The sequence below is a fragment of the Myotis lucifugus genome, unplaced genomic scaffold (genome assembly GCF_000147115.1).
Source record: "Myotis lucifugus unplaced genomic scaffold, Myoluc2.0 scaffold_136, whole genome shotgun sequence".
Lineage (NCBI taxonomy): Eukaryota > Metazoa > Chordata > Mammalia > Chiroptera > Vespertilionidae > Myotis > Myotis lucifugus.
This window is the reverse complement of record NW_005871184.1, coordinates 168339-185732: the sequence shown is the minus strand read 5'-3', so window position 1 is coordinate 185732 and position 17394 is coordinate 168339.

Here is a 17394-nt window from a genome sequence, read left to right as displayed (position 1 = left end):
GACACACGAACTCATTTTTTTGGTTGATTTTTCTTTGTTAAATGGCATTTAAATATATAAAATAAATATCAAAAATATAAGTCTTTGTTTTACTATGGTTGCAAATATCAAAAAATTTCTGTATGTGACACGGCACCAGAGTTAAGTTAGGGTTTTTCAAAATGCTGACACACCAAGCTCAAAAGGTTCGCCATCACTGTTCTATATTGAGAAGTTCTATTCATACATTCTGAGTTATAGTATTTATGTGAGTATTATTATCATTACATTTTTACTTTGATAAGTGCTTTTAAACCTTTGAATCATTTGGATAAAATCAAGATAACATACAACAACCACAATTTTAAAATAACAAACATAAACAATAATACCAAATAAAATAGAATGGGGCTGGGGGGAAAATACTCAACTTTCCAGAATTTCTATGCACAATAGTTTGTAATGGCCTCACCTTCAGTTTAGGAGTGAGATGGACAGAGAGCTTGTAAGCGTGACAGCTGCAAGGTAAAAAGTTATTGGTGTGAGAGCACAAATGAATACACATGTATGTCATACTGGTATAAGCTCACCTCTGTAAAACTACCTAAGATAATGACAAAGAATGACATTAAGATAGACATAAATTGGAGGCTAAGATAATATCTACATATTTTTAAATCTGTACTAGTAGGTCAAAACTACCTGTTAAGTTTTGGCAGTAACTAAATGTGAGAGTACAGTTCAAAGAAAGTAGTTGTGGACAGAATAGGGGAGGACAGAATTTCCATTCTGGCCTAGGGTATGGCAGCTGGGATTACAGATTAGGCTCCTACAACTCATAGATCCTACTCACTTCAGCCTTTAAAACCAGCCCCAAATAAAGTGGTGTTCTGAACAGCATTCATGTATTTGTGAAGAGCATCTTGTCCTTGTATATTCATTTGTTATAAGCTCCCCATGGCTGCTCAAACCTATCGCATTATCTCTGTGGATCTCCACATGTCCAGCCAAGAATACAAAAAGGTCACATTCCTCTGAATCCCTTACCTGAGCCAAGCGAAATGGGGAAGGAAGGAATGCCTAAATGTGTAAAGCAATCTTGTTTTTGCCATTTATTCTTGGCCCCGTAGTCTAGAACAAAAATATGTCTGTGTCTAGAGAAGTGATTGTGAACTTTTTCAAATTAACACCCAACACAAACACAGTAATAGAGATGAATGGAATGTTAGCAAGGACAGCTGACCCACTTGTCCTTTGACACAGCAACATTTTTGAAATATTTGGTTTGTTAGGATGGGACAGTATTTTTCTGAAATCTGTAATTAATCTTAATAGCAAATATATTAAGACTGACACTTCCTGAGGACTTCCTGATAAAACTGCTGTTGATAACCAGTGGTCTGCAGAGCCCATTCAGACCTCCTGGACCTCTGCAGCAGAAATGTCACAGTGGGAGAGTGAGTTTATAGCAGAAGATCCCTGAAAATACCATTTTGGTGTAAAAGATGGATAGGAAGGAGCTCTGACAGCCAATGCACAGCACTGAAACAAGCTGTTTCTAAAACCGAGTACCTTCTGAATTCATCAGGAAAACTGAAAATCACAGCAGCCTGTCAGCAGGTCCTTGGCAATGTGAGTATACTCGCTGAGCTGTACATGGCAGCTGCCTGGGAGAGGGGTTTATATACTAAAAGGAAAAAAATTCCTGTTGTGCTTTATATGCTTTTATAATCTCCAGCCTCTACTTTAATCATAACTCCAAGCACATTTACTCTGGGGATTGAGATAAAAATTTATCTGCTAAGCATAGTTGTTTGTTTGTTTTTTGAACCCCATCAAGATTTTACCAGTCCATACTGAGCATAGTTTTATGACTGCCTCTGGGTTTAGGGAAGAAGGGTGTATTGTGGCTTTAGTTATTCCATCCTGGGAAGTTCTGAGTTAGGATTCTCTGCACCCAGCCCTCGTCATCCTTTCTGGCTAGCAGGTGTAAGCCATCTTCTTGGGCACGGGCAGAGGAACCAGAGGAATGAGTTGAGGATGAGGGTTACTGCATCTGCCTGCACAGTGGTAAGGGTACCATTTCCAGGCTTCAGTGTCAAGGACACCCCTCGGGTTGCACAGTGTGGTGACCCTGGCCCCAGAGACTACTCTGCCTTAAGTTATCTTCTCTTCTAGTCTACTCCAGTGCCCAACTCCTACCACTCTACACTTCTTCAAAATGAGACATGGGCCTGGCCAGCGTTGCTCAGTGGTTGAGCATTGACCCCTGAACCAGGAGGTCCCAATTTGATTCCAGTCAGGGCACATGCCTGGGTTTCTGGCTCTAACCTCAGTAGGGGGGCGTGCAGGAGGCAGCGGATCAATGATTCTCTCTCATCATTGATGTTTCTATCTCTCTCCCCCTCTCCCTTCCTCTCTCTGAAATCAATAAAAATATGTTTTAAAAAATCAGATGTGAAAATACTTTACAAAGAGTAAAGAACTATGCAGATCTAAGGTATTTTAGGGAGTATGGTAGCATTTCAAATAGCTGCCTGTTAACATATCATTATGTTACCTAGAAGGTCTGACTTATTAACATGTTAGTCCATTCTAATAAGTTGATCTAATAAGTTTACATAATATATTTTTAAAAACTTAACAAATTTCAAGGAACACTACAAAGTAAGGTATTTGAATGATAGTGAGTGTCTGGGTAAAGAAGTACTATAGTCTAATGAACAACAGAACCCAAAAACAGATGAAGACAGGTGAGGTTTAATGGGAGAAGGAGTCATGGTTAGCCAAGGTATGGCATTAATGTAAGGGGAGTGACCATAGAAACCACAAGGTCACTGAGATGCTCAGAGTAGTGGGGTTAGAGAGGTCCGGAGGATAAATGGAGTTGCTAAAAATAACCTTCATCCCCTTAACAATTTACCTTTTGCAATCACAAACTCATTCTATTTTCCTTGCTCTCTATCTTCCCCTATATAGATTCTTGTCAGGTTTCAATTTGTTAAAATAACTAAACTTCTCAGTTCACTCAACCAGGGCTGCTAAAAGATTAATTAAATGTTCAGATCTCCTTGAGTTTCCTCTACTGGGAATAAACATGCTGACCACATTCTTTCCTTAATGAAATCTTAGAGAAGGGCCTACAACAGAAGGCCCCTTCTCCAGTTTGCTTGCCCAGATTTCTGCCCTCTCCTCTCCAATGTTTTCCACCAGAGTACCCTGCTCATAAAACTATCTCATCATTTTTTCTCCCCCTTCACCCAAACACACTAGATTTTAAGTCCCTTGAAACAGTGCTAGCATCTTATCCATACTTCCATTTCCCAATGCTTAACGAGGAATATGACTAATGCTTTAAACTACACTGAGCTCCTCAAGTGAGTGGCCTCACAGTTATGCTAACAGCCTTCAGTAAGGGGGAGTAGTGAATTTTATTAAGAGAAATTTAGGGAACCTAACCTTAAGTACTCAAGAACCTTAATACTTATTTCTCCTCAACAAATTGGAGATGGCACTTATTATAAGTTTCCTGGGCCCACTGGAAATACAGAAGCACAAGTTTAAAAGAATCCAGCCTTCTCATGCCAGAACCCCTGGGGCTCAGAGAAGAGATGGCAAGACAATGAAACTTAAAATCTAGTGGGAGGAGACAAACAAATGAATAAGTTGTAAAATCCCTGGATATTGTAATTGCTAGTGTATATTTGACATTTAAACCCAAATTATAATCATTAAAATCTCCCCTTGTCACAAAGCCAGTGTCTCGGTGGTTGAGCATCGACCTATGAACCAGGAGGTCAGGGTTTGATTCCCAGTCAGGGCACGTTCCCCGGGTTGTGTGCTCGATCCCCAGTAGGGGGCAAGCAGGAGGCAGCCCATAGATGATTTTCTCTCATCCTTGATGTTTCTGTCCCTCTCCCTTCCTTTCTGAAATCATTAAAAACATATTTTTAAAAAATCTCCCCTTGCCTGTTTGTAAGGAAACTAACATATGATTAAATTAAAATCCTTCTCTTACGTGACAGTATTTCAAGTGTGAAGTAGGGAGCCTGATCCCTTTAGATACTACTTTATTTAACTCCATAAATTTAAGGTCATGGTTAAAGGGTAGTCTTTGGCATTCCTTGGAAGGAAATAGTAACTTAAATAAAAGCTAAAAGAGGATAGCTATAAAATGGAAATATTCGTATGGTGGTTTTTCCAGGTCAACTTGGTAAAGCTGAAACCACATTTCCCAGAATTCTTAAGCCTGTATATTATACAGAGTTAAAATTGGTCAAAGTTGGAATTTGCATGGAATTTGAAAAGTGGAAATGAAGCAGCAGTCATTATCCTCTGAAGGTCATCAAGCTTGGATTTGAGTGACAGACATATATGCAGGTGCCAGTGAGTTCCATGTTGTTGTCACTCTCTGTTCGATGTTCTTGTTCACCCTGCTGTTTAACAGAGATCCCAGGGTCTTCAACAGATGTGCTTCCCGTAGACCTCTCCATCAGTTTCTCTGTTGGTCTCACTTTGGCAGCTCAATGCGCTTGGCTTTCAGATTGACTGGTTGGTGTCGTCTATGATCCGCCACCTCAGCCTTCAGATCTTCACTTCCCCAGCCTCCCATACCTGTATAGGGTCTAATTCCTGCAATAAGTCCTGTATCCATAGTTCATAGAAGTCAGTTTCCTAAATGAACCATGGTGTTACCGTTAGGCAGAAAGGATCATTCAATTCCATTAACATTTATTGAGTATCTATCTGGCTAACTTTCTTCACATACACCAATCTCATTGTATTTTCATGACATCTATGTGAGGTTGCCATCATAACGCAACCTTACGGATAGAAAAACAAAAGCTGCAAGTGATTTACTGGCTTGTCTTAGAGAACTCAGCTAGAAGAGGAGGATGAGGAAAGCAAAGCATTTCTCCTTGGTTTGCCATTCCCTGCCCCACCCACCTCACACACGTATACACACACCCAGCAAAAAAGATGCTACATTTTCACATTTTCAATACCAGTTGGAGCAAGAAATGAATGACTTTGTGGCTATGAAATTAAAGTAATCAAATAATTAGTTAAATGGGGCCTAAGGCTGAACAAGAAGCAGATGGGTTGGGGGAGAATTAAGTATGCGGGGAACACTCCACAAATTCTCACAACAACACTCTAAGGTAGACTCCTGCTATCCTGTTTTTACAGACTAAGAAACTATAAAGCTTCAAGGCAACTAATCAATATAAAGCAAGTCTTCAAACACTCCAGTTCTTTAATAGCAGAATATTCAGCTAGAACTCTGAAAAAGCCACAGGTCTTTCTCAAATAAAGAAAAAGAGAAAGGGAGAGGGAAATGATGACAAGAGTGAGACAGAAAGACAAAAACTAGAAATGAGAGTGATAGGAGAAAATGAGAGGCAAAAAGGCAGATGATCTCCATTTATTACAAAAACATTTCTAGGCCACCTGCTCTGGGGCTGGAACTGTACAGACTCAGGGGATATAAAATAAATAAATCACCTCCCACTCCATGGACTTACATTTCAGTAAGTAAACCAGACATTAACCTGCAAGTTTAACCATTGCTATATTGTTGGCAATTTACTTTAAATTACTTCACAATAATTTGTGATATATAGGTGGGCACTTTACTTTATGCACTAGGGGTGATACCATTGTAATTAGCTAGTTATTAATAATAGAAAAGGAGCAAAAGGAAGGCCAGCCATTATATAGACATGCCATTTTGGCAGCTTCACCAGGAAGCTGCAATTTCACGCTCCCCAGGGAACCACTGGCCCATTCTCCACAAATCACTGGGGAAGGGGTCTAAGGAAGAGGAGATAGATGCATACCCTGTAAAGTTGGGATGAGATCAGGAAGGTGCCTGTCAGTCAAACATGGGAACAAAGATCATTGGCCAGAGGGGACAGGGCTACTACAGCCCATAAAAATTTAGGAATACATAATCCCCCCAAAAAGGAGCACTCTCTTTCTTGGCTCTTGGCTTTTGGCGCTTGGCTCTTGGCTCTCTGGTTCCTTTGACTTTGCTCCTGCAGACCCCACATGCAATGGACTAATGGGCTGCAGCAGGGAACCCAAACGAAGCTAGCCTGATGCTGAACTGGACACTGCTCCAACATGGAGCAAATCTCTGGGTGCTGGCGTTGATCCTAACTCTGCTGAAACCATGGCCACACTTCTTCTATGGTGGGACTGAGGGAAATGGGACTTTGGAAACTGAGGGGTATAATTCCACAGAAATAGAGCTTTCTACAATACCTTATCCTCCCCTGGGGGCCTCCATAAAGTCTTATTCCAGTGGCACTCCAAGAACCCCACTCCCACAGCAACCGGAGGGGGCAAGATTTCCCCACCCATAACAGGAATGGTTGGTTAATACCTGAACACTCCTAATCATAAATAAGCTCTCCAGGATGGTTAGTTAGTATTTGAAAGACTCTAATCAAAATCCACTCCAGGGGCAGCTATGTTAAAAGTTTACTTACCTTACTATCTGATCAACAGGAGGTTTGTCACTTAGTATAATAAATGTTGAAAACTATTTTTCTTTGGTAAAATAAATGGTCTTCCAGTTATATGGAATAACTAAAAAGATTATATAGGCACTGCCACCCTTGCATAAACAAATATAGGAATCTAGTAATGCTAACAAAATTGTATCTTTTTTATCTCTTTTTGTTTTACTTTATTTTTTCCATCATCACTTATCCCCCCATACTCTCTTTTACTCCAGCCACCCCTCTCAGTCCTGTATCTTTTATTCGGTGGGGAAAGGGGTGTGGGGGGGTGCAGGAAGAGATTGGACAAAAATCGTACACCTATGGATGAGGGGGAGAGGGGGTAAGGGCAGAGGGTGGGGTGGGAACCGGGTGGAGGGGAGCTATGGGGGAAAAAAGAGGAACAACTGTAATAATCTGAACAATAAAGATTTAATTTTAAAAAAAATGATGCCCAAGGCCCTGGTATTTCTTCTGAGGAGGAAACTGGTCTTGCAAGGCATGTCAAGCCATAAAAACTGTGAGCAATGCACTGCCCTGGCCGGGGGTGGGGGGGGTGGGGGGGTGGGGGTGGGGGAGGTCATTATCACTGGCCCCAGGACAGATCATCAACACCTGGGGGCCTTCCTGTAAGCCCACGAAAGGGGGCAGAACCATATCTGCAAGACAAAGACCCCAGGAGGTTATAAAAAGCAAAGCCTCTGTGTGTTACTTCACTCTGATTTGGAAATTATTCCGAGTCCACTAGCGTTAATAAACGGGGTCCCTCCCTTTCTCTAGGAAGCATGCTTGGTATTTCTTTGACCTACTGCAACACTTTTGGTACCATATCCTACCATTTAGACAGTATTTGATACTGATTAAAAATTTAGCTGAATCTTGCTGCTAGAATATTTTCACATTTGCCTCAAATGAACCCTTTAATTAAAAGCTCATCTGGGTGCATAAAAAGAGAGCTAGGATTTCACTGAGCCTACAGAATAGGCTGTGTGATGGGTTTTGTGTCTGCTTGATGGTACTTGTAGTGCAGAGTCCATTTTGAGACTTGCCTTCAGTGTGATATCCCTGCTGGTTGTGAGTTCTGGAGATGTAATAATTATAAATTACCAAGTTAGCTTAAGATCATTTTACAACAGCAATTAATCTTAAATATTTCAAATGCCCTAAGGGAGAAATATAAGATAACATGGAAGCATATGACATTTCTTCCTGATCTAATCTAATTAATCAGAGTTTGGATACACTGGGGGTGGGGGATGAATCCATTGTAGGTAAAAAATCAAGGAAGGTTGCATTATCAAGGCTGAAAGAAGGCCACCTGTGATAAGGTGATTCAGGAAAGGTGGTATTGGTTAAATCAAAAAGAAGCCAAATTACACAGGGCCTTATTGGTAAAGATTTTAACTGGATGTAGTTAAAACAGGCTGAATGGATGAATGCGATGTTTCCAAGGAAAAACCAGTGGAAAGAATACGAGGTCTGAACACACAAATCCTTTCCATTTGACAACTAAAGACCAAACTATAAAGGAGATGCTACTTGGAGAAGCTTGATCTTGGACAACTTAGCCAAGCCTTCACCCTTAGCAAGGAAGATTTGTTAGTCTGAGCAAAACCCTGTAGGTGAGTTCTTCTGGTATCTTTATCTTTGTTCTTGGGCATTGTTTTATCTTAGTTGGCAATGGTGTTTTTGTACCAGTGCCCAATCAGCCCACAACTCCTCAGCGAACAACAAACCTCATTCATTTGCATAATTGTTTCCTTTGCTGCTTCCTTTATAAAAAATAATGAGCCATTATGCACATAATGAAAGCAAGCTTAACAAATGAAGGCCTGGCTGACAAGAATCACATGAGGAGGTCAAGAGAAATTAGCATCAAGGCCTGTCTGCTAACCATAAGACCAATCTAATATGCACTGCCTTCTGGGAACAGAGGACTCCTTTGGGGCTTCTGCTTTGGGATTTGCACCAAGTTCCATGATTTGATTTCATCCAGCCCTTCTCCTTCTGCTTTTCTCCTTTTCCACTTATCTTTTTCAATGAAAAGTATCTGGCTTGCTTGTTATTAGAGCATTCTGCAACAATCCTCTCTTTCCCCCCTTCCTTGAGTCAGATATTTTCCCAATGAACCTTACTAAAAAACTAATAGAAATAAGCAAAGATCTTTAACCCTAAGTAGTCCAGTGATAAGATTTATGGAGACTAATATTTTCCTCTTCAAAATAGCAATATTCTGTGATTATAGAATGGCTAGAGCAAGACAGAGACTTAGCCATATACCAACCATAGTCTATAATGATCAGATCCTACCAACATTACTTGAATGGCTAACATATGCCAGGCACTATTAATTGTTCTCACATACATGATCTTATGATAGTCAGCCCAACACTATGAATCTGTTGTTCTTATCCCTGTTTTATAGTCTAGGAAATTGAAGAGAATTTTACCCAGTCAAGATAGACTGTGTTTGTGATATCTCATTATGGCATTCATCAATACAATATATGATCTGTTATAATAATACAGTGAGAATCTAGCAACACAATAGAACCTTTATAAACATAGATGCCAGTCACAATTTGTGAGAAACCAGCAGTAGAAAAAAAATTGAATTTATTTGCCTAACTCAGTCATATGAACAGCAGGGAAGATGGACAGGTAGAAAATGTTTTGGACTTCATTTGCTTGTCTGATGCAGATAAAGTCTGACAGTAACTAGAAGTTTACTTGAAAAACAGATAATTGAAAATGATAGTCTAGGAGGTATAGTAACTATCACTTTTTCTAAGTTATCTAAGTTATATCTGACTAATTTATATCATCAGTGCACCTGGACTACATCTTTCTAGTTCCCAAAATAAATGCCCTTACCACCTCAGGGTTAGAGGTGGTGTAGCAAAGTAATTAGTAGTACTGACTCTGAATACAGACTTCCCAGGTTCAAATCTCAGATCCTCTGCTTTCTGGCTATGGGAGTTGGTTCCAGTCACTGAACTTCTTTGTGCCTCATTTTTTATCTGCAAAACATAGATAATAATATCTTCTGTTCACAGAGTTGTTATGAACATGAAATGAGTTAGAACAGTGCCTGTACAGAATAAGCATTATTGAAGTGCAGGCTATTATTATGAATCAGTGTTATGTCCTTGACTTACACAGGTGGTCAATATAGTAAGTGATCATGCAAGACTTATCCAAAGAAATGGAACAAAATAGACAGCCCAGGAACAGACCTTGCTATATATAAGAATTTAGTTTACAGTAAAGGAGACTATTTTAATCAATAATAAAAGATTGGGTTATTCAATAAATTGTGTTAGGAGAATTGGATACCTTGGTCTCCCTTTACCTTACCCTCCATCTAAACTCTATCATATGGTGATACTTCAAGTAATCATGATGGCATCACATACTATGGATTACTAATATCTTATTTCCCACGGCAAAAAAAAAGAGGTCATTCATACATTCATCATATAAGTTAGAAGCTCATTTTAAAGTTTTATTTCTGCAGACCCTCCTGGTACCATTTATGTAATCCATTAGAGCACTGGCATGATCAGACGGCACATTCAAACAGAGTAGTAGAGAAGAGTTTAGTTAAGGAACTATGACAAAAATGTGGCCAAAACCACGAAGAATGGTAAAGAACTACTGTCTAGCAACAAGGGATTGAATACCATACCTGGGTCTGAAGAGATGAAGTGGCTATCAGAATGCAGTAAGACCTGTGGTTATTGGACAGTCACCTGACAGAAGCTGTGGCCTTGGTAGGGGAACTACCAACCTGAAGCCTGGCAGGGAGAGAGATATGGAAACACATACTTTGCCTCTGTCCCCTCTGGCACCCGCCCACTTCTGGATTCAAGGGAGCCTGATTGACCCAGTAGATACATATCAACCTCCTGTGGCACACGGGAAGGTGGAGAGATGAGAAGAGTAAACCGTAAGGAGTAAAGAGAGAATAAGAAAATATGCAGCATTCCCTGTAAGGAAGCAAATGTTTTGTTCTAAATAACTGAAGGGAGTGGGGGGAAGCATTGTCTTAGTTTCCTAAAGTCTCCTAATGACCAGAGGACATCAGTCTTGGACAGAATTAGTGCTTATCTGTTACCCTGATAGAGAGGGTACCGTATCAATGGCATCAAAATTTAAAGAAGACAGCCATATAACCTACATCCCCTAGACTTGCTCATATTATTATTAATATCCAAGTTACCTTAGCATCTATAACCCCCACCCAGATCACTTCAAACTTAATTGGATTTTAAGATACATAAATAATAACAAACTATCCAAAAAGTTAATTAAGAAAATAATCCTACTTATAACTGTATCAAAAAGAATAAAATACTTAGGAAGAGTTTTAACCAAGGAGGTAAAATACCTGTGCTTTTAAAACTATTAGACATTAATGAAAGAAATTGAAGAAGACACAAATAAATGAAAGAATTAATATTGTTAAAATGTCCATACTTTGTACAGATTCAATGCAATTTAGGATAAACAATCCTAAAATTTGTGTGTAACCACATAAGGCCCTGAATAGTCAAAGCAATCTTGAGAAAGGCATCACACTTCCTGATTCCAAACTATATTACAAAGCTAAAGTAATCAAAACAATATGGTATTGGAATAAAGACAAACACATAGATCAGTCAAACCGAATAGAGAGCCCAGAAATAAATCCATGCATATATGGTCAATTAATTTACAACAAAGGAGCCTAGAATATACAATGAGGAAAAGATAGACTCTTCAATAATCATGTTGGAAAAATTGTTTATTCATATGCAAAGGAATAAAACTGGACTGCTGTCTTATACTACACACAAAAATCAACTCAAATGAATTAAAGACCTGGACATAAGGCCTGAAACTATAAGTCTCCTAGAAGAAGACATGTGTGCTGGGGGAAGGGGGGAGAGTAATAGCCTCCTTAACTGTTCTTTTTAATGATTTAGCAAAAGAAACAAAAGCAAAAATAAATAAGTGGGACTACATTAAACTAAAAGTTTCTGCACATCAATAAAATAAAAAGGCAGCCTATAAAATGAGAGAAAATATTTACAAATCAGAAATCTGATATGGAGTTAAAATCCAAAATATATAAAGAATTCATGCAATTCAATAGTGAAAAACAACTAATCCAATTAAAAAGTGGTCAGAAAAACTGAATAGACATTTTTTTCAAAAGACATAAAAATGGTCAACATGTACCTAAAAAGGTGCTAATCATCAGAAAAATGCAAATCAAAACCACAATGAGTTATCTCACACCCATTAGAATGACTATCATGAAAATACAAGAGATAACAAATGTTAGTAAGGATGTGGACAGAAAGGAATTCTTTTGTACTGTTAGTGCAAATATAAATTGGTGTGGCCACTATGAAAAACAGTATGCCGTTTCCTAAAAAAATTAAAAATAAATCCATCATATGACTCAGCAATCCCACTTCTGGTTATATATCCAAAGGAAAGAAGACAGAGCATTAAAGAAATATTTGCCCTCCCATGTTTATTGTGGCACAATTTGCAGTAGCCAAGATATGGAAACAACCTGAGTGTCCATCAATGGATCTACAAATAAAGATGTGCCCAGCCGGTGTGGTTCAGTGGTTGAGCATTGACCTACAAACCAGGAGGTCACAGTTCAATTCCTGATCAGGGCACATGCCCAGGTTTTGGGCTTGATTCCCACTAGGGGGCAGGCAGGAAGCAGTTGATCAAGTATTCCTTTCATCATTGATGTTTCTATCTCTCTCTCCTTCTCCCTTCCTCTCTGAAATCAATAAAAAATATTTTTGAAAAAGATGTGGGATATGTGTGTGTTTGTATATAATGGAATATTTATTCACTGTGTGTTACATATGTAGCATATATGTATATAAAGGAATATTATTAAGCTATTAAAAAGAAGGAAATCCTGCCATTTGTAATAACATGGATGGACCTTGACAACATTATGCTAAGTGAAATAAGTCAGAGAAAGACAAATACTGAATGGTATCATTTATATATGTATTTTTTAAATTAAACTCATTAAAACAGAGAGTAGAAAATTAGTTGCTATAGGCTGAGGGGTGAGAGAAATAGGGAGAGATTTATAAATGGGTATAAACTTTTAGCTATAAGATAAGATCTGAGGTTAATAGTAACTGTAGTTGATAACACTATTTATATAATTGAAGGTTGCCAGGAGAATGGAGCTAAAGCGTCCTTACGAGAGACAGAGAGAGAGAGGAAGAGAGGAGAGAGAGAGAGAGAGAGGTGAAGTAATGGATGTATTAATTCACTAGATGGGGGAATCCTTTCACAACGTATGTGGATATCATATCATCAGGATATACACTTTACATATCTTATAATTTTATTTGTCAATTATATCTCAACTAGAGGCCTGGGGCATGGATTTGTGCACCAGTGGGGTCCCTCAGCCTGGCCTGCACCCTCTCAAATCAAGGACCCCTTGGGGGATGTTGGAGATCTGGTTTCAGCCCAATCCCCACAGGCCAGGCCAAGGGACCACACTGGTGCACAAATCCATGCACCCGGCCTCTAGTATGCATATAAGATCTTTGGTTAATCTCTTCTCGCCCTCCCCCCTGCCCCCTTCCCTCTGAGATTCATCAGTCTGTTCCATGTTTCCATGCCTGTGGTTTCCGCTCCTGCATTGAGTGTCTGCCCCCTCCCTGGTGGTCAGTGCACATTATAGCTACCAGCTGGTTGCTTAGGCTTTTATATATATAGATAAAGGTGGGAGAAAACAAATTACTAAAAAAAAAAATTGGAAACTGTTGGGGAAAGTATATATGACTGTTTCTTTTAAATATACTATGGCAGTTGAGAGAAAGCCAAGCTGAAGCCCTTTTAAGCCTTGCCCAAGACAGTATCCTGTAGGTGATATGGGACTTACCAGAAATAGTTTGTGTTATGGTTAATTTTATGTGTCAACTTGACCAGGCTGTGTGACCACTTATTTCCTCAAGCACTAGTCTGGATATTACTGTAGTAATATTTTTTGGATGTGATTAACATTTAAGTCAGTGGGAGAAAATTACTGTTCATAATGTGGATGGGTCTCATCCATTGGATGAAGATCTTAAGAGCAAAGATGAGGTTTCCCAAAGAAGAAAAATATTCTCCCCTATACTGCAACATAGAAACCCTGCCTGGGTTTCAGACTCAAGACTATGACATCAACTCTTCCCTGAATTTCCCTCCTATCAGTTTTCTCTCTCTCTCTCTCTCTCTCTCTCTCTCTCTCTCTCTCTCTCTCTCCCCTCTTCTTTCCCTTCCCTCGCCTCTCTCTTTCTCTATCCTTTCCATATATATATAGCCCACCTCACAGAACATGCATTCATGAATTTAAAAGGGGGGCCTCTGAAGGGGAAGAGGGGAGAGAATATTAAACACCTACCAAACACAAAGAATTCACAGCCAACTAATGACAATATCGACCGAGGAAAAACTTTTCTGTCCCTCTAATTTCCCTCCCTCTATCACGTCTTCCCTGGCCAGGTAAGGATAGGAAACCACAATTACCAAGATAAAAAAGGAGTGCTAGAAGCCCAACTTGGGAAAGGAGAGAAAGTGGGGACACCTCTTCCCTACCTTCCTGCTTAAAGAAAACTACCAGCCAGGGCAGTGGAAACGCTCTAACTTTAAATCAAGTCCAGAGTTTAGCTGTCATTTGGGACTGGATATCTTCATTTCTACAGTAAATCTGAGGCTGTGATTGCCCTGCCCGGGTAGCTCAGTTGGTTAGAGCGTCACCCCAATATGCCAAGTTTTCGGGTTTAATCCCCAGTCAGGGACATACAAGAATCAACCAAGTGAATGAATAAATAAGTGGGACAACAAATTGATGTTTCTCTCTCTCTCTTCTCTCTCTCTCTCTTTCTCTCTCTCTCTCTCTCTCTCTCTCTCTTGCTTTCTCTAAAAAATAAATGAAGAACTAAACAAAGAAAGGAACAAAGAAAGAATTGTTATTATGTAAAAGTAAACCGTGGCAGGGAAACATTTCCTCCACTGACGATATTTTAAACAGTGAGAAATAAATAAATATTTTAAACAGACAGTGAGAAATAAAAAAAAAAGATGTTTTTTAATATATCCCAAGAATCCTACCTGTTCAAAGTAACAATTACACAAGTATTTTTAATGATTTTAAAAATTAATATTACTTTTTGAATATCAAATTAATTAATATTTTATATCTCTTATAAAACCTAATTGAATACATTCTCTGTTGTACCATCTAGTAATGTCTTTCATATGAGGACTTTTGTAATAAAGTCTTCAAAGATTAATTCCATCCCTCAAAAAATTAGATTTTCCAGAAAAATATATTTTTAAAACTTTATAATAAAAGTGATATTACCTCTATTACAAAAAAATATGTTTGCCAACCTACTACATGCTAGATATATGCTAACAATAACAAAACGGACACTGCTCCTGCTGCCTGAAGCCACCGGCTGGGAAGGGAGACAGTGATTCCATAAATAAACATAAAATTATAAATTTTGATAAGCATGACAAGGAAAAGTGTTATTGAGAATATCGCAGAGAATGGCCATTTAGATCAAGAAGTTTAGGAACTTTTCCTCTGAGAAAGTGACATTTAAGCCTGGACCTGAAGGAGTAGCGGGAGCTCATTAGCACAGCAGAAAATAGGAGGAGAGCATCCTGGCAGAGAGATCGCATGCCCCACAATGTGGCTGGAGTGCAGACAGTGACAGGGAGGGTGTGGTAAAGGGAGGAGTCTGGAGAAGCAGAGCATGCCGGGTTCAGCCTGTATATGTGGAATGTCCATATGTGTCGAACACATTAAGAATTTTGGAGTGTTTTTACTTTATTTGTATGGCTTACACTATTACAGAGGTCCTCTTCCCCCGCCCTTTGCCTACCTCCCACTCCTGCTCCCCTTCCCTCTGGCCATCTCCACACTGTTGTCAGTGCCTATGGGTTATGCGTATGTTCTTTGGCTAATCCCTTTACCTTCTTTCATCCAGTCCTCCTTCCCCTTCCCTTCTGACAGCTGTCAGTCTGGTCCATGCATCCAAGCCTCTGTTTCTGTTTTGTTCATCAGTTTATTTTTGTTCATTAGATTCCACATAGAAGTGAGATTATACGGTATTTGTCTTTCACCAACAGGCTTATTTCACTTAACATAATAATCTCCAGATGCATCTATGCTGTCCCAAAAGGTACTAGTTCCTTCTTTTTATGCAGCACAGTATTTCACTGTGTACCACAGTTTGTTTGTTTTTTATCCACTCATCTACTGATGGACACTTTGACTGTTTCCCAGATATTGGGTATTATAAATAACACTGCTATGAACATAGGAATACATATATTCTTTCAAATTGGTGTTTCAGGATTCTCAGGATATATTCCCAGAAATCAGATGACTGGGTCGACCATAAGGCAGTTCCATTTTTATTTTTGTGAGGAAACTCCATATTGTTTTCCAGTCTGCACCAGTCTGCATTCCCACCAACAGTGGATTTTGTCATAAGTTTCATGGGAACACATTAAAGGTTTTTAAGTTTGATTTATGTTTGTAAAATGATCACGTTGGCTGCAGTGTAAGGAATGGGCAGACATATATGCTGGGAGAGTGGAAAACTAAAGAAAACAGCACAGACCATGGCATTAAAACTACAAATAAGGAACTTAACCATTTGGTCTATGCCAAATTGGTAAGCTACAATTACAGGTTCTTATCAATGTCACAATAACAGCCCTTATCAATATGTATTCTCTTTGACAATTTGCATTTTTAACAAGAATTTATCATCTAAATAATAACAGAATATTAAATTTTATATAATATTTAAAATTAAATGCAAATGATTCTAACTTATCACCCAAAACATTAAGTAATAGTGAGAGCATTTATGTTAGAATCACATGGTCTCTTGCTTTAACTATTTCTAAAGTTATTCCACCCATTTTTCACTGTTATCTGGTCCAAAGTCAGATGATACCCTGGTGCCAGAAATTGCACAGATCCATAAATCAGACAGACAAATATAACAGAATGTCTTGGTAATGGGCTCTCTAGCATGCCAGAGAAACCATGTTATAGCTGAAATAAACTTTACTGTTTTCAAAGAGAAAATAAAAAAAAAATGACTCCTGGGTTTCTGGCATGAACAACCAAGTGGAAGGAGTTGGCGTTTATTAAGACAGCATGGACCAAAGGGAGCCGATAAAAGGGGATAAGCAAGTTTCCAACATGTTGAGTTTGAGGTGCCTGAGATACGTGGGTGGGGAAATCAGGTTTACAGTTGTATATATGGGTCTGAAGTTTAGAAGAAAGATCCAAGCTAGAGACAGAAAACAAGTTAAAATTGTTGGCATGTAAATTATATGTAAAACCTTGTTAGAGGATAAGATTTCATTTTTTAAAAATTAAGTGTAAAGTGAACTGAAAAGAAAGCCCAGGACTGAATCCTAAGCACCCCTATGTTTAGAAGCAGAGTCCAGAGAGAGTATGCAAAAGACACTGAGGAAGGGTGGTCAGAGAGAGATAAAAAACAGGACCAGGGTATCATGAAATCCAAAAAAAAAAACAAACCACAAAAACATTTTCTCCCCATTTGCATTTAGGAAATTAACTAAATTCTGGTAGTTAACTCACCCCAGGTTTGGCATATTTGGGGTACTAATATTTCTCCACTCTGCTATCCTATAAATAGACACATTTCACTAACTTTGCCTGTTCATTTCCTGGTTGTGTTTCATGCAACAAGAGTTACACTGGGCATTTACTTGGGAAAGCAAAGCAAGTCTAAGAGAAAGCTCATAGCTATAAAAATCAGCCTTCAAATAACTTCCACACCGCCCTAACCGGTTTGGCTCAGTGAATAGAGCGTCGGCCTGCAGACTG